General features: G+C 36.7%; 1 protein-coding gene across 5 annotated transcripts in view; it reads right to left on the bottom strand.

Moving 5' to 3' along the window:
* Nucleotides 1-24,154, bottom strand: part of LOC121735894 (synapse-associated protein of 47 kDa) — a 60,876-nt gene that overhangs the window by 11,714 nt on the left and 25,008 nt on the right. The gene's annotated exons all lie outside the window — the stretch shown is intronic.

Raw genomic sequence — 24,154 nt, 5'->3', positions numbered from 1 at the left:
GGGTATTGATAAATGAAGTTTATTATAAGAATATAGTATTAGTGGGCAGTCCTCGCCCGGAGTCGGTGTGGCGATCGCCGATCACTCCTCTACGAATTACGATCCACCACGCGGAGTGGAACTGTTTAGTGATACAGTATTATGTTTAATTTACTCGCCCTACAAGTGCCCTTTGTTGTATGTATTTTGCAGTTTTTTTTACTGTAAAACAATTGTCTTAAATGTTGTTGAAATAAAAAGAATCTCAGATTCCTAAAATCAGTAATTTAAGCTACTCAAAAAAGATTTTAAGGTTAGTAGGATTTACCCAGACATTCGACTTCGCTTTAAAAATACAAAAAGAAGTTTCCATAGCTTCTGGCTAACGTATAGTTTAGACGGAGCCAATAATCTTGGCGTCAGTCCTGCAGAAGCCAATACTGGGCTGGCCACTGTGCACACGTTTGCAGTTAAAAAAATAATGATCTCGTCGTGTGCGACGCTTTCAATGGAAGGTGTGGTACACTCTAAACGAAAATGACCTCTATGGACTATAATCCATCCTTACCATTAGCAACCTGTTCAGGCCATAGAAGAAGGAGATCCTTTAAGAAGGATGCAGTTTTGCAGATTTTTACTAAGTGCGGACGTTGAAGATATAAATTACCTTAGAAGAATTTTATGGACTAACGAGTCCAAGTTTGACTCATTACTGGAGTGTACGTGCCAAATCCACACCTAAAAAGGCAAAAAGGTTCACAGAGAAGATTAAATCTTAATGTGTGGGTGGGATTAATTAATAACCGCTTGATTGGACCATATTTCCTACCGCAAAAACTCAATGGGGTTGAAGATGAAAATTTTCTGAGGAATGTGCTTTATGAATTAATGGAAGACATGCGGCTAGAAACGCCGCACAACATGATATTCACACATGATGGCCGTCTTGCGCATTTCAGACCAGCTGTGAGAAATTGGCTAGACCAACATTTCCCCGACCGATGGATAGGTAGAGGTGGTCCAATACCATGGCCGGCAAGTAGCCCCGACATCACACCCGTGGACTTCTTCGTTTGGGGTCGAATGAAAACTTTAGTTTATGCCAGGGGCGTAAATCTTCGAACAATCTTTTTTGTATGGGAATTTAAAGCGACGAAAAGCTTCCTCCTCATAGCAGTAGATGGTGCTTTTACGTTCATCTGTCAGATGCCAAATCGAGATGTCAAACTGAAATATGTCAAAATTGTTTATTTTCTAAAATTCCATTCGCCATCTTGTTGTTATTCCATCTCCTGTTGTGGTTTGTGAATGTGCTCTTCTGGTGATATTTTTATTTTTTCAACAACTGCTTACATCCCGGACTTCGAAGATTGCCCATACGCTGACTTACGCTTGCCCCCCGGACTCTGAAGATTGCTTAAACGTTTAACCTGTGGACGCTACCTGGACTCCGAAGATTGCCTATACGTTGAACTTGTGCTCGTTTACCTGGATTTAGAGTTGCTTTACGATTTGGTACTTTTTGACCTGGAATATGGGTGGTTCAGATCGATCTTGCTGTGTGCCTACATGCGGTAAAACACGTAAGTAAACTGAAATATTTTAAAAGATATAATATCCTTAATATCATAAATAACCACCTTTGAATCTTTACAATGAGTTTTTGTCTTGTACCATAATCTTATTTTACATATTTTTATATCAGTGATCCATAAGATCAACTGAACTATTCAGATATACAATGATTATAAAGGGGCCATGACTCTAGAAAAGCCAGACAATGTTTTTTCATTGCCTGTCTTTGGCTTTGCATCTATTAAGTGATACATTCTAATGTCCGAAAATTTTACATTTTATTTGTATTGTACTTGAAGACCACACAGGAAAAACAAGGAATGTCAAAAAAGTACAATTAATGCTAAGTACCTACTCACTACTCACATATGGTTTTGCTCGATAGTTTTACTCCAAATCCAGCAATAACCACCGTGTGGACCACAAAACTGACAGCTCGAATGCTCGCTTCGAGCCGGCTCGATGGAATTAAATATGTCAAATATGTCATTTCCTTTGATTTGGAGTAAAACTATTGACCGTATGTGAGTACTTAGCAGAAGAGAAAAACTGATTTTTAAGTTTGAAAGTCTATATTTCTTTCATTTCAGAGTCTTTTAAGTGAAATATTGAAACAACTACTATGTTAACATAATATGATTTGTCTATACATACTTATAAAACTTGATTTGGCTTTAATATTTTGGCTTTAACTTCATAAAACAAACAAAGTGTTCAATGACAACAATGGTTTTTAACATTTGACGCGCGGTCATTACAGTTTCTTGCCATGGACAAACAAATACAAATTGAACTATAACAGTTGACTGTGATGATTTTACCCAATTCTGATTTTTGTAATAGAATGTTTCCCTAAAAAGCTAACAGATGGCATTAAAAAGTCAGTTTCACAAAAAAGGTGTTATTCATTGTTTGTCCCGTGTGGTCTTCACTTGCAAATCAGAAAAATCCGTAGGAATGGCAGACACAATAGATTTTCAATTGTTATGCAGCACCTGGGTGTCGCTTGCGGGTTGATGGGTTAAAATGATGCTGGCACTCCACATAGGCAAGTGCGTTGGCGAGCGCGCTGGCCCAATCACTGGCCCAATGTGTGGAATGGGCGTTGGCGCATTGGCGGTAGGTATTTAAACATTGGCCTACGAGCTTGCCGTGGGGTGACGGTAGCATCAAAGGACACTTGTCGCAAGTGTGTGGATTACTCACAAGCGCATTGGCAAGAGCACCGCCAGCGCTTTGGCAAATGTGCTTGCCTATGTGGAGAGGTGGCATAATATGAAAAATTTTCAAAAGTGGGGTGTTTGGCCTCTTTATACAATTTTCTGGCTATATTTATATATTATATTATACAATTTTGCTTGCATACATTTATTAAAAGTAAAGTTTTCATTTCTCTATTTTTAGGCAAAGATGATACCATCTTGCATTCATTTCCAAACCCTAATAAAGAAATGGAGCGCTACCACTTATGGACTCAAGCTGTTGGAATTAATTCATCTGTGGATCCCCAATTTGTATATAAAAACCGCAAAATATGCCATGTCCATTTTGAAGAGAAATTTTTGACTTGGAGTAGGAGATTGAGTCCTGGAGCAATTCCGACTTTATTTCTAACAGGTAAGAAATAAAATAAGTAATTTAAAAGAGAATTTAAGCAGAATATACTAGAATACTATTTTTTGACGACCTCTGTGGCTCAGTCGGGGACGCGTTGGTAGCGCAAACTGGGGGTTGTTAACTTGTTACCTACGAATTGGACGGACGTGTTCCTCTTTGGTCGTATCGTTGTTTGTGTTTTGGCACATGTGTTTAAAATTGTCACAATCCAATTTTGAAATCTTTATTTTAAATATTTAAAAATAAATTATATCAGCCAGCGCGAGGCACATTCCGTTCATAATCCTAGTTAAACCCGACGAATTTGACAGATATTCTTTTAATGTATGATAAAAGCATAAATTCAAAATAATATTAGCTCGATGCACTTCTTCACCATATAAACTATAAGTTCTGTGCACGTTCACCTACGTTTCCCCAGTTTTCGTCAAAGGGGATACAAAGTTTTTCACTAGCATATTAATATATAGAGTGTTGCTGTGTTGATGTTAAGTGTTAACCTAACCTAATGAATAACCGAAATCATTAACAATAAATAATAAGATATTTTTATATTATGTTATTACAGGTCCAGCAAATGTTGAAGGTCCACTAATTGAAATAACAAATACATCGGAAAATGTTTCAATGCAACCTGCTATGCCGTCTACTTCAAGAGGTAATAATAATTAATTTAATAATTATTATACACAGGGTAGGATATTTAGCATATTCCTTTTAGTTTTAGGCACTCTATAATAATTAACTTTATTAGCACTATGCTAACTTAGCATATAATATATAATATAAAATTTATAATATAAAATTAATTACAGGTCCAGCAAATGTTAGAGGTCCACTGATTGAAATAACTAACACATTGGAAAATGTAACAATGCAACCTGCTATGCCGTCTACTTTAAGAGGTAATAATTATTATTTTTATAAATTTAAAAAACTATGTGTCATAGAACATTTTTTTTATAACTAACAAGCAAATTTTTTGTGAGTAGCTTTATTTTGATAAGACAAACAACTTTTTTATCTGCGAAAAATCTTGAAAGTGGTAACTAACAGAGATAGAAAGGATTTCATACTTTGATTTGATTGTCTTAAAACATGGATTGTTCTATTTGTAGGACAGTGTTACTCTTAAATTATAAATTACTATTAACCTACCAATATACAAAAAATCTGCTGGTTAGTGTTCTGTTTTAGGGTTGTGTAGTCAACCAAATTTTGTTGATTACAGAACCCTTAAACGGAACCCTAAACAGCTGATTTTTTGTATATTGGTAGGTTAATACTTAATAGTTATATAATTTAAGAGTAACACTGTCCTACAAATAGAACAATCCATATTTTAGGACCATTAAATCAAAGTATGAAATCCTTTCTAACTCTGTTAGCTACCACTTTCAAGATTTTTCGCAGATAAAAAAGTTGTTTGTCTTATCAAAATGAAGCTACTCACAAAAATTAGCTTGTTAGTAATAAAAAATGTGTTCTAGGGCTCCCTCACTATAAGTAACTCTGTAATCAACTTAATTTGTATCAACCTGACTATAAGGTTGATACAAATTAAGTATTACAATCCCCTAAATTAGGTGGAGCCTATGCTCTACCTAGGGGAATTGCTAGGACTATAAAATATTGATCACTACTTGTAACAATCAGGAAATTAAATTATACTATAAATTATAACCCCACAAAAAATATATCACTTTATTTAATTACACTGTATATTCATAATCCATCATTAATTTCAAAATTCTTGATAATAATATTCAATATTTCTTAACCCTGCTTTAATTTTAACAAAATATGAAATTACAGGTGAACCTTCGCCTGCAGTCACAGTCCAGCAAAACAAGCTTGTGAAAAAAAGAGCATTATTAAAGGCTGTAAAGAAGCTGGATATGAAGAACAAGAAATATGCTATAAGATTAAAAAAGGCAATGAATTTGTCCGAAAACAAAAGTTTCCTAAAAGCACTGGGAAAGTTTAAAAGCTTAGCAGCTATATTCACTAATATGCAATTTCGAGAAGTAGGCAAGAAGAAGAAGGGGTATAGATTTTCAGAATCTGAAAAAATTATGGCATTAAGCTTGTACAAACGTAGCCCTAGAGCTTATAAATGGCTTCAAGAACATTTTGTCTTGCCATCCTCAATGACCTTGAGCAAACTAATTTCGAAGGCTAATTTAAAGCCAGGTATTAATAGAAATATATTTTTACAACTAAAGAGAAGAGTAAAAAAAATGAAAAAAGATGACAAGTTATGCACCTTACTCTTCGACGAAATGTCAATTTCCCCTAACTTACAATATAATCCTAGAAAGGATGAAATTTCTGGCTTTGTCTGTGACGGAAAAACAAAAAAACCAAAATTAGCAGATCATGCTTTAGTATTTATGATACGTGGAATACAAAAAAATTTTAAGCAACCAATAGCTTACACCTTCTGTTCTGGAACCACAAGTGCTGTTGAGCTTTCAAACTTAATAAAAGAAATTATAAGAGAATTGCATAAAGTGGGTCTAAGAGTTTTAGCAACAGTCTGTGACCAAGGCACGACAAACTCGAAATCAATTAATATACTTATTGAAGAGACTAAAAGAAAATATTTTCAAAGAAATGATACACTCCGCCAAGAAATTTTTGAGATAGATGATGCCGAAGTTATCCCTCTCTATGACCCCCCCCCATCTCATAAAAGGAATTCGAAACAATTTTTTAAACAAAAATATAATATGCTCCATGGACAACCATAGAAAAGTAGCAAAGTGGGAACATATTGTGCTATTATATAATGAAGACCCTTCATACAAAGGTGCAAGATTATTGAAAAAATTGACAGAAAGCCACATCAACCCTGATAAATTTCAAAAGATGAAAGTCAAATATGCAACACAGGTCCTAAGTCAAAAAGTTGCTAGGACAATGGGATACTTAGCAGGTAAATAAATTGATTATTACTCTTACCGCACCCTATTCCTGTTATACCATAAACTAATACTTCAAGTGAGATTTTTTTGTTACTCACTGATGGAGTAGGATGCAATAAACTTTGACATTCTAAAATTTAGTTCCTTTATGTTTATACCTCAACTCTATATAAGGTACACACAATACTTTAAAGTATTATAATAATTTTCTTTTGTTACTCTCAGTATATGTCCACAGCAGGTAATGATTATTATTATTTTGACTAGGTCTGCCCGGTGCTGCTGCGCTCTTTTAAACTAAAAATTAATTAGTACGGTTTTTGATAACATGGTTTTCTGTTGTAAAATGTAGCCTATGTGTTAATCCGGAATGTCAGTTAACTTCATATCAAATTAAATCAAAATCGCTCAGCCCTTGATATATGAAGAAGTAACAAACTAACAAGCAACACACAAATTTGGTAGTTTATTATAATCTATACATATAAATAAAATTGCAGTGTCTGTTTGTAATATTGAAAGAACCGTTTTTTACTATATGCATATGAATCTATATACGATACATACACCAAAACAACATTTTTTACAATAATTTTTGTCTGTAAGTCTGTCTGTCTGTTTGTTCCGGCTGATCTCTGAAACGGCTGGAGCTTTATTGCCGGGACTTTTTTTGGTAGATAGCTGATGTAGTAAGGTGTAACTTAGGCTACTTTTTAACCGACTTCCAAAAAGGTGGAGGTTATATTTTCCTTTTTTTCAAATTTGTTTGCGGACTATCCATCTTTGTTATTTTATTATACTATATTATGTTAACGCGGACGAAGTCGCGGGCAACAGCTAGTAGTATGATGTAATAATTATATTGATTTCTTCATTTTTGGCACTAACTATTGTGACGAGTTTATATGACAGTAAGGTGATTGTTAATAACCAAGCACTATTTCTTTTAACAGAAACTTTTTTTTTTTCAGAAAAGAATATATTACCGGAAGACTGTACCCAGACTGCAGATGTCATATTGTTTTTTGACGAGTTATTCGATTCATTGAATGGAAGTTATGAAAACTCCCAAAAAAGAAGCGGGAAAAGTCTTTTAATGTCTGTCACACCAACCTCTGAACATGGTGCCATTTGGTCAAAAGCCAAATCAATATTAAAATCAATGACATTTTTAAGTAAAGACAAGCAGGTAACAGTTCCGACTATAAAAAATTGGCTCATGACAATTGATAATGCCCAATATTTATTAAAAAAACTGAGTCAGGAATATAAAATAAAGTCAGTATGGATGAGACATTTTAATCAAGACCCACTTGAAAATTTCTTTGGGATGATTCGAAGCCATGGCTGGAGAAACACAAATCCAACTGCAGCTGGCTTTGAATCATCCTTTGCTGCACTCTTAATTAATAATTTAAGTGGGAAACATTCTCCTGGGTCAAATTGTGAAGAAGACACTGGTAAAGGAATGTTTAATTCAATTTCAATATTATTTAAAAAAACCGAAACAAATAGTGTTCCCACTGATTTAATATCATTCACAGAAAATGTTTTTGTTGATTTTAACGTAAAAATCGCAAACCCTAGAATAAGAGCCTCATTGCAATATGTCACAGGATATATATTAAAAAAAATTAGAACTAAAATATTTAAAAATTGCCGTTTATGTAAACGCAACTGCTACGACGAAAACGCTACAAGCGAATATTTAAAACTTAGAGAGTATAAGAGAGGCAAGAAATATTTAACATACCCCACCCATAATTTATTAATGCTTTTTTCAAATATACAAGACTTAATAACATTTGTTATAAAAAAACAGTCTCATATACCAAATATTAAAGCATATTTAAAAACAATATTATATACCGAATTACACTTCGCAATATTTGAGTGTGAAACACACAAAAAAGACATTATTGAATATCTTTTAGAACTGTCCTGCATGTTTTTTCTTTGTAACTGGTGCAGAGATGTTAATAAATAATAAATGGCACCAGAACGGAGGTGGAGAATGACGATATTATAAAGATTGGAGCTTTGAATTTGTTCAATAAAAGAAAGCATTTCAAGCATTACATGGTTCTTTTATTTATCGATTCCTAAGTAAATCCCAAAGTAATTTTCATAGTCAAATTGTCTATTATTATTATTAAAGTAATATAAAGACATTATTTATTTGACTGTCGAAAATTACTATGGGAAAAGCCAAAGCAAATAAAATAATAATGTATTAAAATCAAGGGCCCCCTGTACTGCTACTGGTTCAAAGTTGGAACCATTTACCACCAGACGGCGCCACCTTCCATACATTTTTAAGTTTTACCTCTATACCTATTATATTTAAGTTACTCTATGGTTTATGCCAGACGTCCCTTTAGCAAACATTGAAGACTTGCGCAACCGAATTATCAACGCAGCGCAGGAAATTCAAAGGGAACTTACAGACTCAAAGGTTGTGAAAACGGATGTCGTAAGAAGAGCACGAGCTTGTATTAGGAATAATGGTGGGCAATGAATTGTAAACAGTTTTTTTTTCAATAAACTTATTCTTCAGTAGTTTGGTTTTTGTTTAATTTTTAGTAATACATGAAATTTCAATTACAGGAATCCCAGACACAATAGATATTCAATTGTTACGCGGCAGCCGGCTTCTGCGAGGGCGTCGAAGGGCCAAACAGTCTTATGTTGATGGTTTCTTAACCGATTTTTTATTTTAATATCTCATTTGCAAGGGAACGAAACGTAGTTCTTAGGGTTCCGTAGTCAACAAGGAACCCTTATAGTTTCAGTCTGGACTGTCCGTCCGTCTGTCCGTCTGTCTGTCTGTCCGCGGTTTTACTCAGAAACTGTAGGACCTACAAAGCTGTAATTCGGCATGAATACAGATATTAATGATACCAACAAAACGCTATATAAAATCTTTAAAAAATATATTTTATGGTACCTCCCCTCCCCTACACATCAAGCGGGGATGATAATTTCTTTTCGCGTCCAGCCTACCGTGTGGGGTGTCGTAGGATAGGTTTTTTTTAAATATTACGAGTATTCATAGATCATTTTTCGAATAAGGGGATCCATTTGTGAAATATAAAGTTTCAAAGCGGAAAAAATCTTTAGGAGTCCCTTCTACTAGCTAAACCTTCTGGAAATTTGAAAAAATTCACGGGAGTAGGAAATATTATGCTGATTTAAGACTTCATAAGTTATTGAGTAATAGTCGATCAACTAAAAAAATATATTCGGTGAAATATAAAGAAACTTGTCCTTCCTTTAAACGTAACTGAAATGATGTTGTTAGTAGTGTAAAACGCGTTATAAATGTACATTCATTGACAATACAAAAATTATCAAAAACTATCGGTACTACGGAACCCTATATTGCGCGTGGCATTTTCATTAACTATTCACTTCTATTCACCAGGCGCTTAGGCCCTTATTCCACTTATCTTAGCTAGGATCCTAAATAGGAAAAATGTGGCTTTTAAGTGACTAAATCAGTGTTGCCAGATGGTTTCAACCTTTTATCTGTAGTGGAAACTGCTAAATCTGTATTAAAGTCAATTTATATCTATATATAAAACTCAAAGGTGACTGATTGACATAGTGATCTAACAACGCACAGCCCAAACCACTGGACGGATCAGGCTGAAATTTGGTATGCGGGTAGATATTGTAACGTAGGCATCCGCTAAGAAAGGATTTTGATAAATTCCAACCCCAAGGGGTTCAAATAGGGGATGAAAGTTTGTATATAATAATACTTCTTAACGCGAGCGAAGCCGCGGGCAAGAGTTCGTTATGTTATAAGATCTGGAATCCATTCGTAGGTAATTTCTTAAGTCTGCTGGTTCCAAGTAGTTCAGAAAGTTCATAATTCATAATTTTACGTAGACCAATTTTTTGTTGCTTTGATAGAACTGGAGCCATTAAGAAGACCAAAATGACAACTGATTTAGTCACTAAATTAGGACAAGTGGATTAGAACCTTCTAATTGGTCTCCTATGTAGGATCCTAGCTAGGACTTCTAAATAGGACAAGTGGAATAAGCGCTTTACCGATATCTTAGAAAAAAATTACACAATTGTTTGCCACATCCCAACACTTTATTAAATTGGTACAGATGTATCGATGCCAAACCTGGATTTACTGCCGAAACACTTGACAGGCTCAAACAAAAGTTTCCCTCAACTACATAAGATGTACCTCCCAACATTAACTCACACACACATGTACTACAGTCGTCAGATGGCTTTGGTCAATATGGGAATTCAATAGGACGAAAGAAAGGCCATCATGTTTCTCTGGAATGAAACTGTTCGGCAAACGTGTTCCAACGAGATCGCTTCCTGTCTTTACAACATTTTCTCTTTAAATAATGAAATAGGCTACACTATGCAGATAAAAAAATATTATATAGTCTGTATTTTACATCTGTCAGGATCATAATGTCAATTGTCAACAGACACTTCCTGCTCCTGTTTTGCGTCTAACATGAGTATTTTATACATGTCTGTAATAAAGTTAAAATAAACAGTTATCCTAAAATAAGCTTTTAATACTAAAGGACAAAGCATAACATGGTGTCAGAAGAAAAATAACTACAAAAATAAGTCAAGATTATACATAAAATGGTCGATGAAGTTCTGCCACGCCAGGCTGCGGGACACCCGCAGGTTGCACACGCAACCTCACCAAAATGTAAGTCGAAGTCCACATGAAATACAAGTCGGGTCAGGAACACTACATCCCCTAGACCTAAAAAGCTCAAATATGCCACTAATGTGGAAAAATTGGATAACACAGCTAAAAAAAAAAGCAAAATTATATCTACGAGCAAACGGCTCCGAAGCAGAGCCGGACTCCCGCAGAGTCGCGGATTCTTTTACATTTAATCGGAAACGCCTCACTAGCAAGTAGCAGCACATTAATTCATCTTGACAATTTTTACTTAATTTATTTTTGCAAATATTTTGTACTTTTATGACATTTGATTAACTTGTACTTCAACTAAATATTATGTGTAGGGAATTGACGGAATTGAATTTAACTTTTATTTTTAAAATATTTGCACGTCGAGATATATCCGACAAAACATGAGCGCTATTTCACATTGTACCATCTAATATTGTCATTACCATGTTTTTGCAAATAAACGTTCTTATTCTAAATATTCTTATTCTAGCAATATTTTATTCATTAGATGTAGACATAGATACAGTCACATTCGAAGATCTCATAAAAAATTTGAGTCGCACTTCTCTCCCCAAGCCAATATCTTCTCTCCCCAAGCCAATATAACCAGGCCATGGAGAGACATAGACTGTTCAACCAACGTCAAGGGACAGACGAATCTCTCCGCTCTCGACGAATACGCAACATATCTAAGAAATATAGGCAAACTGTGCAATTTCAAAGACCAAGAGGACAGCCTAGTCAGAGATATCTTCAGCTGGAACCTTAATTCGAATAATCATTACATCAAAGAAAGGGTTTTAATCAGGAACCCAAACACTGTATGGCTTATGTTTAAAATATACTTTATCACCCTTACTAATTTTTGGCAAAGACTTGGAATGTTCATTATAATAAAGTGTTGAATATGACCGTTGTTTATCTATATATTCTTTTAATTTATTTAAATCAATTAGTTTAGGTGACAATTATTGACAATCAGAAACAGGTAAATTAGTGCGTAATTGTCTAGACATGGACAGTTGTGCAGGTGAATACCCTGACTTCTTCGGAGTGTTTCTATATACTGTATATAATAACAAAGCGAGGTATGGATCAGCCTTATCTGAATTACATTTCTTTAACATTCGTTTAATTGTACCAATTGTACGCTCAATCATACCATTGGATCTACTTAAATACGGACTTGATGTATTGAACTTAATATTCCTATTTTGAGTAAATTTCTTAAATTCCTCACTACTGAAAGGTGGATCATCAAGGGCGTCGCCAGCCGATGACGCAGGGGGGGGCAAGTTGACTTTACCTACTACAATTCATACTTTTCTCACTCTCTATAAATGAGAAAAGTAGGTATGAATTATTGTAGGTAAAGTCGACAGCACATGAAGCTTTTCACTTGTACTACCAACCTTACATCTATTACCAGATTTTAATATTATAGTGGTCGTTGTTTGCATTATGTTTGGCAACTTTTTTAGAATCTCCAGGGGGGGCAGGTACGTGTTCCTTGTAGAGAGTTCACTGTGAAAGTAGCAGTGCTGAAAGACCAAAATTTTTTTTCACTTTTGTATGGGGAAACTCGTGACGCTTGGGCCCTTGCCCATACAAAAGTGAAAAAAAAAATTCGTCTTTCAGCGCTGCCACTTTCACAGTGAACTCTCTACAAGGAACACGTACACACCCTAAAGTATTATCACTTATTTTTATTACATCCTGTTTATGTAACCATTACATTTCACAAAATGTACAAGCTAATTTAATAATGAGAATATGCCATCGTTGTAGTTGGAGAAAACTACAACTGCACTGCCATAATATTCTCGATATCCCGTCATATTGTTGTTACGTGCTAGGGTTCCTAACACTGAGATAAGCCAAACAGGAACAACTGGACCATCTAGACAAGATTTACAGAACTAACGCCCACGCCAAGAGGTGGTGTTAGTGATAACGCAACCACCGCAAGCACATTTTGCTAAACATCTTTTAGATAGTAATCATAGCGTACCCGATGGCCATTCCTATAAAGTTTTACATAAATGCGATAAAGGCTTTCGGCTGAGCGTGTTGGAACAATTAGAGATCATAAAAGAAAAGAAAAATAACAGATTTGCATTGTTGAATGACCAAACTTGCTTGACTACGTCACCGCTTATTAATATGTTCGGGGGTACCAGTGAGGGTAGTGGGGGTGTAGTGTCCTTGATTAACTACTACTCCTTTTACTTGATAAATAAAACGATTGACTTGATAAACCGTTACTTGATTTATTGATATACTTGATGATCAAATGACCCGGGTGTGCGAGCACGCGCGATCGCCTTGATTGATCGATGCGAACTGATTTTAATAAAATAATTAACTAATTACGCGAGCGCGTCCTAAACGCTGACTCCTTAAAACCCTAAAACTGCTTGATGTACGATATGGATCGTACAGGGGGTAGTGGGGATAGTAGTGGGGCTCGATAGTGTATAAAAGGCGGTCTTTTGGCCGGTGGCGGCACTTGACGGACGTTGTTCGTAGAGTCCACATCCTGAGGATGCTCCGGTGTTGGGGCGAAACGCGCGTCGAGGTCTTCAACCTGCATGGTGGTGAGGGCCCACGCATAGGGAGGTGCTGTACGCATGCCTATGCGTACACTCATTCATTTACTTAAAGGTGGAAGTTGTTTTCGCGGAATATTGCTAAAAATAATAACATACTAAATTATTATTGTTACGGTACACGGTATACGGACATGTGGTGCCATCTAGCGGCAAACCAGCGAAACTGATCAGGGGACACACTACACATAAATCCCCTACTCGAAACTAGATGGCGCTAGGTGGTACATGCTCGAGCCTCCTAGAAAATTCCCATACTTGCTTACTTGTTTACGTGAATCGGGAACTTTCTGGAATTCGTCTCGCCATATAAAAAGCCGCAGGCAGGCCCGGCAATTCAGTTCGATCTGAGCGATCTTCGAGGCGACAACAAGTGATCAATAGTGAGTGAACCAGTGAAACCTGCGACTTGGCTACGACCTAGGATAGTGATAGTGCTTAGTGATTGGACCTAGTGATTAGTGTTTGGACTTAGTGCTAAGTGTTGTGACCAAGTGTGTGCTTGCGTGACCTAGACTTAGTGTTTAGTGCAGTATTAATAGTCTTCAAGAGAGTCACCAGGTCTTTCTCTCCAAATCCTCGAACCCTAGCACGTAACATTATTTTTATGCAACCATAGTAACAATAATACAAAATTATAGTAAGGCTTTTTTCCATTATCTGTTGTAATTTATAAATTTTCCGCCATGCTTCTTATAGTTAAAGAGATACGTCGCTATCGAAGTGGGGCAGCGTGTTGAAAAAAGGTGAATTTGTGGGAAAATTATGATTCTAATTAAAATCATGTTTACCTAATGTAAGGTGCAAGTATTTTTTGTAACAAAAATATCAATACCTGAAATAAAAAGTTTAAATCTCCCACCTCCCACTCTTCCCTCTCACTTCAAGTCTACAAAATACTAACTACATATTCTTTTTTCTTTTTTTTTATTAAATAAGGGGGCAAACGAGCAAACGGGTTACCTGATGGTAAGCAACTACCGTCGACCATGGACACTCGCAACATCAAAAGAGCTGCAGGTGCGTTGCCGGCCTTTTAAGAGGGAATACGCTCTTTTCTTGAAGGTTTGCAGGTCGTATAGGTCCGGAAATACTGCTGGTGACAGTTCGTTCCAGAGTTTTACTGTGCGTGGCAGAAAGTTACGCGAAAAACGCACCGTGGAAGACTATTCACTGTATTTATAACTTTTACACAGCTAAACTTGATATTTAGCATGAAATACATTACGGAAGAGCGGTACAATAGGCGAATGAATCTAATTACTCGAGTCTCCGGAGTCGAGCACCACTCATCGCTTCCCCTCCCCTCTAACCCACCCTGGTACCCCCAAGTCCACTCATTGACCCAGTCGTGAAATTAGTTTAACGGTAACAAAGAGGTACTAGAGAGCTTTGAGTGCGAACGATATTGTATCCTGTTACTACGACCGATGCGACTAAATGTCGTAGTGATTAATAATTGTTGTTGAACAAGTTCGAGTTGAACTGACAGTTTACGAAAAAAAAGCAAATTGTTCTTTACAATCCTGCAAGACATGGACAGTAAAAATATTATCTCATGATTGTGATAAAAACCAACCGTTACCAAAAGTATCTGACCAAAGTACTTATTATTCCCGCCAATTGTATCGCAGAATATTATGTTTCTCTTCTTCAACAGAAGTCCAAATGGCATATTTCGACTTTCGGCTTGACGGTTGGTGCTCTGGTGTTGGTTCACGACAAAAGCCAGCCTCCTCTTCTATGGCAGTTGGGCCGCATCGCATCACCAAGCTGCGCACAGGCCCAGACAAGAAGAGAAGAGAATCCGGCAAGGGTTGCTGAGATCCGTACGAAAAAAGACATCATCCAACGGGCGTACAACGACAATAATAATAATAATTAGTCCAATTCCTATCAATAGGCGACCAGACCTTCGTAACAACTAACAAGTCTTTTTAATACAGTCTACAAATTATCACAAGACTTTTATTTAATATAAGTAGATATATTAAATTAAAGTCTTGTGCTTATTTGCAGACTTCCAGACAACCAGATGGTTGCCTACACATACAAACCCTAAAGCATTATTAAGTACTTAAGTTTTGTTTCATGCTGTATTGAAGATATTTTTAACCCTTAACATTAAGGAATTAAGGCTTGTGTGCTTTGTTGTATTGAAGTGTATTGTGAATTATATATCGTATAAATGTGTATTATTATTATTATCATATAACATTGACAAAATCTACCTAACATTCACGACCAGATTTTTAAAAATAAAAACTTTTAGTTAAACTCTTTTTGACTAGCGTTTTTCATTCAAATGAAATATTTAAAACGTGCCCATTGTATCAGACAATATACAAGTGCTAGCTTTTCCACGACAATCGTTTGCGTCCGCTGTCTGAGCTGTCTCCCATCCCTTTATACCCTTGTACAGCAGACACGAACGAGATAAAATGTTTCGAAACTTACCTGGCGAGTATTTTTTGTAGTCGAAAGTTGACACTTGGCCAAACGAATTTATACACAATATCACATCAATTAAAAACAAGCATCAGAAAAACAAGTTCAAAAGCTTGAAGAACATTATAATAATACAGTGTTACGAACGAATAAAAAACACAGAATACATACAAAAGTGAAAAAAATACGAAAAATTTTTTCACTTTTGTATGGGCAAGGGCCCGAGCGTCACGAGTTTCCTCATACAAAATTTTAAAAAAAATTTGGTCTTTCAGTGCTGCTACATTCACAGTGAACTCTCTACAAGGAACACGTACACACCCTAAAGTATTATCACTTATTTTTATTACATCCTGTTTATGTAACCATTACATTTCACAAAATGTACAAGCTAATTTGATAATGAGAATATGCCATCGTTGTAGTTGGAGAAAACTACAACGGCACTGCCATAATATTCTCGATATCCCTTCATATTGTTGTTACGTGCTAGGGTTCCTAACACTGAGATAAGCCAAACAGGAACAACTGGACTATCTAGACAAGATTTACAGAACTAACGCCCACGCCAAGAGGTGGTGTTAGTGATAACGCAACCACCGCAAGCAGCGGCACCAGTCCAGCCACCCGAAGAACGGGAGGGATGGATGGACTGGTTCAGACGACCAGAGAGACAGCAGCTATACACCCAGTATGGATACCAAACGCTCCAGCAGAACAGATCAAGCAAGCGATCCTTGGCGTCAACGCGGCGAACCTCGCAGACAGGCTAACACCATTCGACGTCGATGTGGCAGCAGGGTTCCTCGACGTGCGAATGTATGGACAAAAGATCACCGACAGGTATCGCTCGCAATGTGCCACTCTCCTAGCCCAGGAGATGGATATTGGTATGCGCATGCGCGATATAACGAGGCGCAAACACGTCATCAGAGACGCCATAGAGATTGTAGTAGTTTAATAAGACGTATGTACTTCTATATAACCCAATGTCTTATATTTTAATAAACAGTCTTATTGCAACTCTCGGTCTTATTACTCGTCTCCTAAACGCCATGTAGGGTGTACATGGCGACCCCGCCATCGGGTTTCGCGCCGCGAATATGAGACTCTCCGTGTAAGTCATGGAACTTTTTGTGCAGTGCTAAAAACAAAGAACTGATATAATTGTAACCTATACTAAAATAAATAAATTCTACGTTTGGTGCTAAATTGGTAAGTTATGAACATTTCTTTAGAAAAACTATATGAGGAATTAAAATAAAAGAAGTTAGAACATATTTAATAAAAATTGGACCGAATAGACGTGTAGGGAATATATTAAATGTTAAGCTCAATGAGGCAATTGTTATTTATAGCGAATATTCTAGTTGGTTGGCAATTTTTACAGAAAACTCAAGTAAAGGGAAAATTAAACCGGAAGACGTTCCATTTTATGGAAATTATCGCAAAAATTTTGAATTAAGTATTATATAAGGGTATTTTAAATTTGTCAGCATAAAAATATTGAAATTGAGTCTTTGATACTTTTGAATTAAAAACGGCTTTGACTTTATTACTGTAGTAGTGTAATAAGAAGTACGAGGGCTGCTATTTATGTATCCGGAACTGGCCACTTACAAGAACAATATTTAAAAAGTAATTACAACATTTGAAAATAGAACTCTTTGGTTGAAGAATACATTTTGTTTCATGTGACTGTCAATTATTTTTCCATTGTGGCGTCATTTTGAAAATTGCGTGTCTTCATTTGCCATGGATTTAACGCGTGAACATTTTCGTGCAATGATTTACTACGATTTTCGGCGTGGGCTAAATCAACAACAGTGCTTTATTCAACTCACCGCAACTTTTGGAGATGAAGCACCATCAAAAACCACTGTTTATCACTGGTACAGTGAGTTTAATCGTGGGCGGTCTATGCTCACGGATGAAAATAAAGAAGGTCGCCCAAAAACAGCTGTTGTCCCACAAAATATAGATGCTGTGCGGGAACTAATAATGCGTGATCGTCATGTTACATATCGCGAGATAGAGGCGTCCTTAGGCATAAGTATGACGAGCATACATAAGATATTACACGAACATTTGGCTGTAAAAAAAATATGTTCGCGTTAGATACCGCACAACTTGACAATCGATCAAAAACGGGCTCGTGTCGATTGGTGCAAAAAAATGATAAAAAAATACAACCGTGGTACGTCAAAAGCCGTTTATAATATCTACACAGGTGATGAATCTTGGATCTATGCATATGACCCCGAAACTAAACAACAGTCAACGGTGTGGGTGTTCCAAGATGAGCCGAAACCAACAAAAGTTACTCGTGCAAAAAGTACTTTGAAGCAAATGGTCGCCTGTTTTTTTGGAATTAATGGACATGTGGCTAAAGTGCCATTAGAGAATCGTAAAACGGTTAATTCTGAATGGTATACGACTATTTGTTTACCAGAAGTCTTTGAAGAAATAAGAAAGGACAACCGACAACGCAGAATCATATTACATCACGACAATGCTAGCTGTCACACCTCAGCTGAAACAACTCAGTTTTTGGAGGGTCAAAAGATCGAATTGACTGGTCATCCGCCGTACAGCCCTGATTTGGCACCTAACGATTTCTTTTTATTTCCATACGCGAAGAACAAATTACGTGGTCAACGTTTTTCGAGCCGCGAAGAGGCTGTTGATGCGTTCAAAATGCACGTTTTGGAGATACCTCAATCAGAATGGAAAAAGTGCTATGAAAATTGGTTCCAGCGTATGCAAAAGTATGTCGATCATCGCGGCGAATATTTTGAAAAGCAATAAAACCATATTAAATGATATATGTTTGTTTCTTTTTTTAATTCCGGATACATAAATAGCAGCCCTCGTATGTACTCCTTATTACACTACTACAAGATACACATCAGGGAGAACCGCAATGACTTTTCGACGAAATCGAGGCCATAAACACCTACAACAATGCCATCGATGGGGTAGTCGAACTACGATACTCATTGTTCTACTGGCGGACTGAGCGCACACAGTTAGCCGGTAATTTAAACACCTACGGTCCCTGGCAAGACGAATCATCGTTCAGACTATCACATTTAATAGCACCCGTGACGATAGCGGCCAGAGCGCTTATAGGTGTGGGTCTCGCTGGATGGGGTGTTTACCACCTGGTGAAACAGTTCATTTCCCAGCCCTGCTCCGACCTAGTAATTACTTCTATTACCCCAAGCACAACCTCACAACCTTCGCAGCATATGCAAAAGTCAACCAAGAGTTTAGAAACGCTTCGGATGCAGTGCCCGAGAAAGTGTGCAGTGTATCTGTTAAAGTTCCGCCATTTTGGCCCAATGAACCGGCATTGTGGTTCGTGCAACTTGAAGGGCCATTCGCCTTGCAAAATATTACTGTCGACTCAACAAAATTTTACCATGTTATTTCCAACTTGAATAAAACATGTATGCAAAATAAAATATATTTTGACGAAGCCGCCAGCTAAAAACAAATGTGGGAAAATCAAATCGGAGTTGATATCTTGCTTGTCTACCTCACAAGAAATGGTCAATTGTATGTTGCCTGTTCCCGTGTTGGAAAACCATCAGGTTCTGTCCAGAATTTATTGCGCCAACTATAAAATAGGAAGGTTCTAAATCTTTTTGACAGAACGAAATCTGTCGGGTCCGCTAGTATACACGCAAACCATGGAAACAATAACAGAATTAGAATATTTCTGGTAACATTTTCAGCGTAAAAGCTTTTAGGCTTTATAGCTGTGGAACACAATTGCACGACAATCGAATGAAGCACTTATTGGAAACGGCAATATATCCGATCTTCACGGGCCCGTGGTTTTAATAACGTTCTGTTTACTCGCTAGCAGCTGCGTACTTTTTTGTTGTACTCTATATAAATCTTTAAATCAACGTAAAGTATTAGATATAAATAAAATATAAGAATTCACATTCAGAAATAATTTCTTTCACAATACTTAAATTACCTAAACATGAAAAGAAGAGATTTAATGAGGTCCATTTCCAATTCACGTTTCCAAGAGGAGAAAACGTATTAAGCCAGGGTTTTATAAAAGAAAATGTCGTTATAATAAAATGGTTGGCAAAGTGCCGAGACAGGATGCCAATAAGAAATCGATAAACGCGTTTCAAGTTGGAAAAAGCTTGCAAATTAATCAAACCAAGTAAAAATATTCGGGGGAGTAAATTTTATTACGTAACAAATCGTATTGGATTAAAAATAGAGCACGTGGCTGCTATGTATGGCAACTCTTTGGTTTTAGTTGACAATGACACTGGTCTGTGGACCTGCCGAAGAGACTGCATTTGGTTTATTAATTCAAGTAGGTATGTTAAATTTTAAGCAACAATTATCTGCATGTATAAATGAGATCCGTACGAATTAAAGTCAGTGTCGAAGATAACTTTAGTTTTAAGAAACACAGTGTATTTTAGTGGCCTTTTTTGTTAAAAATTGTACATAACCAAATCATATATAATCATAATGGACAAAATTTTAGTGCTTGCGCTATTGAGTAAAGATATTTATAATAAGAGTGATAGAGAAGAAAGCGTGGAAGTTATAGTTGAGAAGAATTTGGTAACGGACTTCGCGTCTATTTAAATGGTTAAATGACACTATAAATTTCATTAAATGGTTAAACGAAAAATTGTTACCCAACTTGCCTCCAAACTGCATAGTTGTAATTGACAATGCACCGTACCACTCAACACAAAAAGAAAAAGTGTCTCAACAATCTGCATTAAAAAATGAAATGCAAAGTTGGTTAACAACTCATAACATAAACTATGAAATAAACATGACAAGACCGGAGCTGTACCAGCTGATAAGAGCGAAAAAACCACAAAAAAAGTATGTCGTAGATGCTCATCATAGTAAAAGAAAATGGTCACGAACTCACGAAATCGTTCGTCTGCCACCCTACCACGCTGATTTAAATCCAATAGAATATATTTGGAATCTGGTTAAACAGAGGGTGGCAGACAAAAACATTGACCAGTCGGAAAGAAAAATAGAAGGACTTACAAAAGATGCCATTGAATCAATTACAGTAGCAGATTGGCGGAAAGAGGTTACCCACGTCGAAAGATTGGAAGCGGAATACTGGGAGAAAAATGACTTCAAGAGGAGAATGTCCGACAAATTTTAAGAAACACTATATTGATTATATCATATATAATCAATCATAATGGACAAAATTTTAGTGCTTGCGCTATTGAGTAAAGATATCTATAATAAGAGTGATAGAGAAGAAAGCGTGGAAGTAATAGTTGAGAAGAATTTGGTAACGGACTTCGCATCTATTTGCGACTTTTTAATCCTCATAGGTCTCAGCAAGTCAGTACCACAGGAGAATAAATTGGATCATTGTGAGCGGTGTTTTGTTAAATATCTATTTGTGCAAAATTCCGCCCAGTGACGAGCCTCGTCCAAAACGAGAGGACTCGCCGACTGTCAAAAGGTCAACGAGATCTACCGTGAAGGCTGTCGGTCCAATTCAAAGAACATCCCTCAATCGTACGAGACGTAAGAGTATATCTAGAGGTACTACTTTGGCGACATACTCATCTAAGTGGGTTCATATTTACCATCTACATCTACTGCATCGCAAGTAGTTGAAGTTCCTGAGACACAATCATAACATCAAACAATCGGTAGTCCTGTAGCATTTAAAAAGTATCAGAGTTCGGGGTCCAGTAATTCGCAAAAATCAGTAGCTAGTGGTGGTGTGATTATCTCTGAATCAGATTCACCGCAAGGATCAGTCGACATAACATCTGAATTGATCGGTACAGCTGAGATCAATTATATTACGCAAGAGTTGGGAGGTAGGTAGTACTGCGATAGTAGAAATGGCTCAAGAAGGTATAGTAGCTGCTATCAGCAATCTACTTAATCAACATACCGCGCATATTACTCAACTTATTGCTTCACATAATGAAGAAATACAACGTAAATTAGGCGCTACGGTGAATAAGATGGAAGCTTCCTTTCAAGCATGACCGCACAGTACATCAGTGCAAATGATTGTTGATGAAACTGTTCGTACAGCAGATAGAGGATACGTAAATTGGACGCGAAATTCGCATTCTCAAATTCAATTCAATATGTCAATAAGCGTATGCTTGTTGACGTTATCTCGTCGTCTCAATCGATCAGATTTACAACCGTAGCTGGTCGCGATGAAATAACAAATTTATTTACGAACGTCACGAAATTCAATACAGAAAAAACGATCAGGTTTCCCTGTGATGGGGTCTATATCAATTATAACGGTAGATTATTTTCTCTCTACATTAATCGGATACTAAATTGCTGCAATTTCAGAGAACGATATATGGACTCCGAAAATACCGCGCAAAAAAGATACACCGGAATTGACGACGCTAAACAAGCGTTTTATTCTGCTCTGAATAAGCTTGAGCTCGATCATTAATAAGGCAAATGTACCTGATCGCGTAAATGACGTTTACGACAGAGAATCGTTTGAAAGCATATTCTCATTGAATTGGGTATAATCCCAGAAATTAGATAAATTTGGCGGTGTGTATTTTTAATTTTAATTATGGCTTTATGTGTTGGCTTATGTTTATGGCTAACACACCCTTGTTATTCAAAATGAGATATTCGTCAAACGAATCGATTAATTGTAATGATTGCTCCGTTACTATAAACATAGAGTAACGAAAGTTCGGCATAAATCTAAATAAAACAAGCAGTAAGCACCATAATGTTAAAGCGATTCTCATAATAAACGTGAAATATAGCGTAACTTCTGCAAATAAAATATAAATTACGACGGTAGAACTAAACAAGTGAAATACGAACGATATCGTGGCTATAAATTAACATTACGGACTAAATTTGCCCATTATGGGCAACGTTCTCACATTTCACCGGCAAAATAGGGTTAGAGTTCCCTGCGGCCTCTTTAAGGAGGTCGTAAGGAGCGAGACTCTGACGACAGGCGCGTGTATCACATTTTCAACTAGATTAATCGTTAGGACCCACTAAAAGGATCTAGGAACCCACTAAGGAACACCAAGCATTGTTTTTTCATCGCAATTAATTTCTTCCTAGTATTTTGTCTTTATAAAAAAAATGTTCAGTAAGGCTGACGTAAAGATTTTATGAGTATATGTGCATTTTGATTGTATGAAGTAACATAAATGTAACAAGACTCGAGAAGAAAAGAATTTTGCGAAGAAATTTTATCTTTTCCGTAACTTTATATGAAGTTACTAACAAGTTGGGGAGTGTAATTAATTTGCCGTGGGCTAAATCGAACTCAGTGGGCGTGACTGCACGGGAAATCCCTTAAATTGCCGGAAACCCTAATCCACCAGCTCATTCTAAGTTAAGAGGATTAAATAACACTCGGCCTGCGAAGGGCGCCAAGCACAGTATGATCATTCGCTAAGATCTGTCGCTTCAGATTTTATAAGTCGATGCATTACAATGGATCAAGATTTACTTGCTTGACACAGACAAAACTTCACAAAGAGTATTACGGACTTACTACAAAAAATATAAGTATAAACACTTGTTTAAGCTATATATAACAAAAAAATATCCAAAGGAGATTAGAACCGATCGAAACAGACAAGTACATACACAAAAAATACCTCAAGTAAAATGTAAAGTAGGTATATACTACTGCGTCCTTCACCTCTCCCATATTATGTGTGTAATTGTATAATATTGTATAGTACGTACGAAATTCATTCAATAAAATATATCATGCGCAAGAAACACATTTTAACCCCAGGTAGCTAAGCTCCGTCAAGGCGACTAGCAACAGCCTGGAGCAAACAGACGATGATTTTTCATCGGACGACAGCGTCACAGATCCGATCATTTTTCGCCAAACACCTGGGGCTTCGTGAGCTCTTTTTAAGCAGTCATCGCGATTAGGTAAACAACAACGTTCAGTAGATCATCAAAATATTATGTTGCGCCGGCTCGACCAGAGGACCGGAGACTCCCTTACCCCTGGTTATCTCTTACCCCTCCTCCAACCCCCTTTCCCCCATGATGCAGTTAATAGCGTAATCTCTTTTAAAAAGGCCGGCAATGCACTGGGAACGCCTCGCTTTCAATCTGGTGATGGCTTTTTTGCCCCCTAATTTCGTTAGAAAATGTAGGTGTAGTACGTAGTAAGTACTAAATTCATTAAATAAATGTCATTTGCAAGAACAACACATTTTTAATTAGACTCCTTTGCCAGTTGCCTCGCACGTTTCATGGCGACCCTGCCACTGCGACTGAACCTGCCT

The sequence above is a fragment of the Aricia agestis genome, chromosome 18, assembly GCF_905147365.1.
Source record: "Aricia agestis chromosome 18, ilAriAges1.1, whole genome shotgun sequence".
In the NCBI taxonomy this organism is placed as follows: domain Eukaryota; kingdom Metazoa; phylum Arthropoda; class Insecta; order Lepidoptera; family Lycaenidae; genus Aricia; species Aricia agestis.
This window is presented reverse-complemented; position numbering and strand designations above follow the sequence as displayed.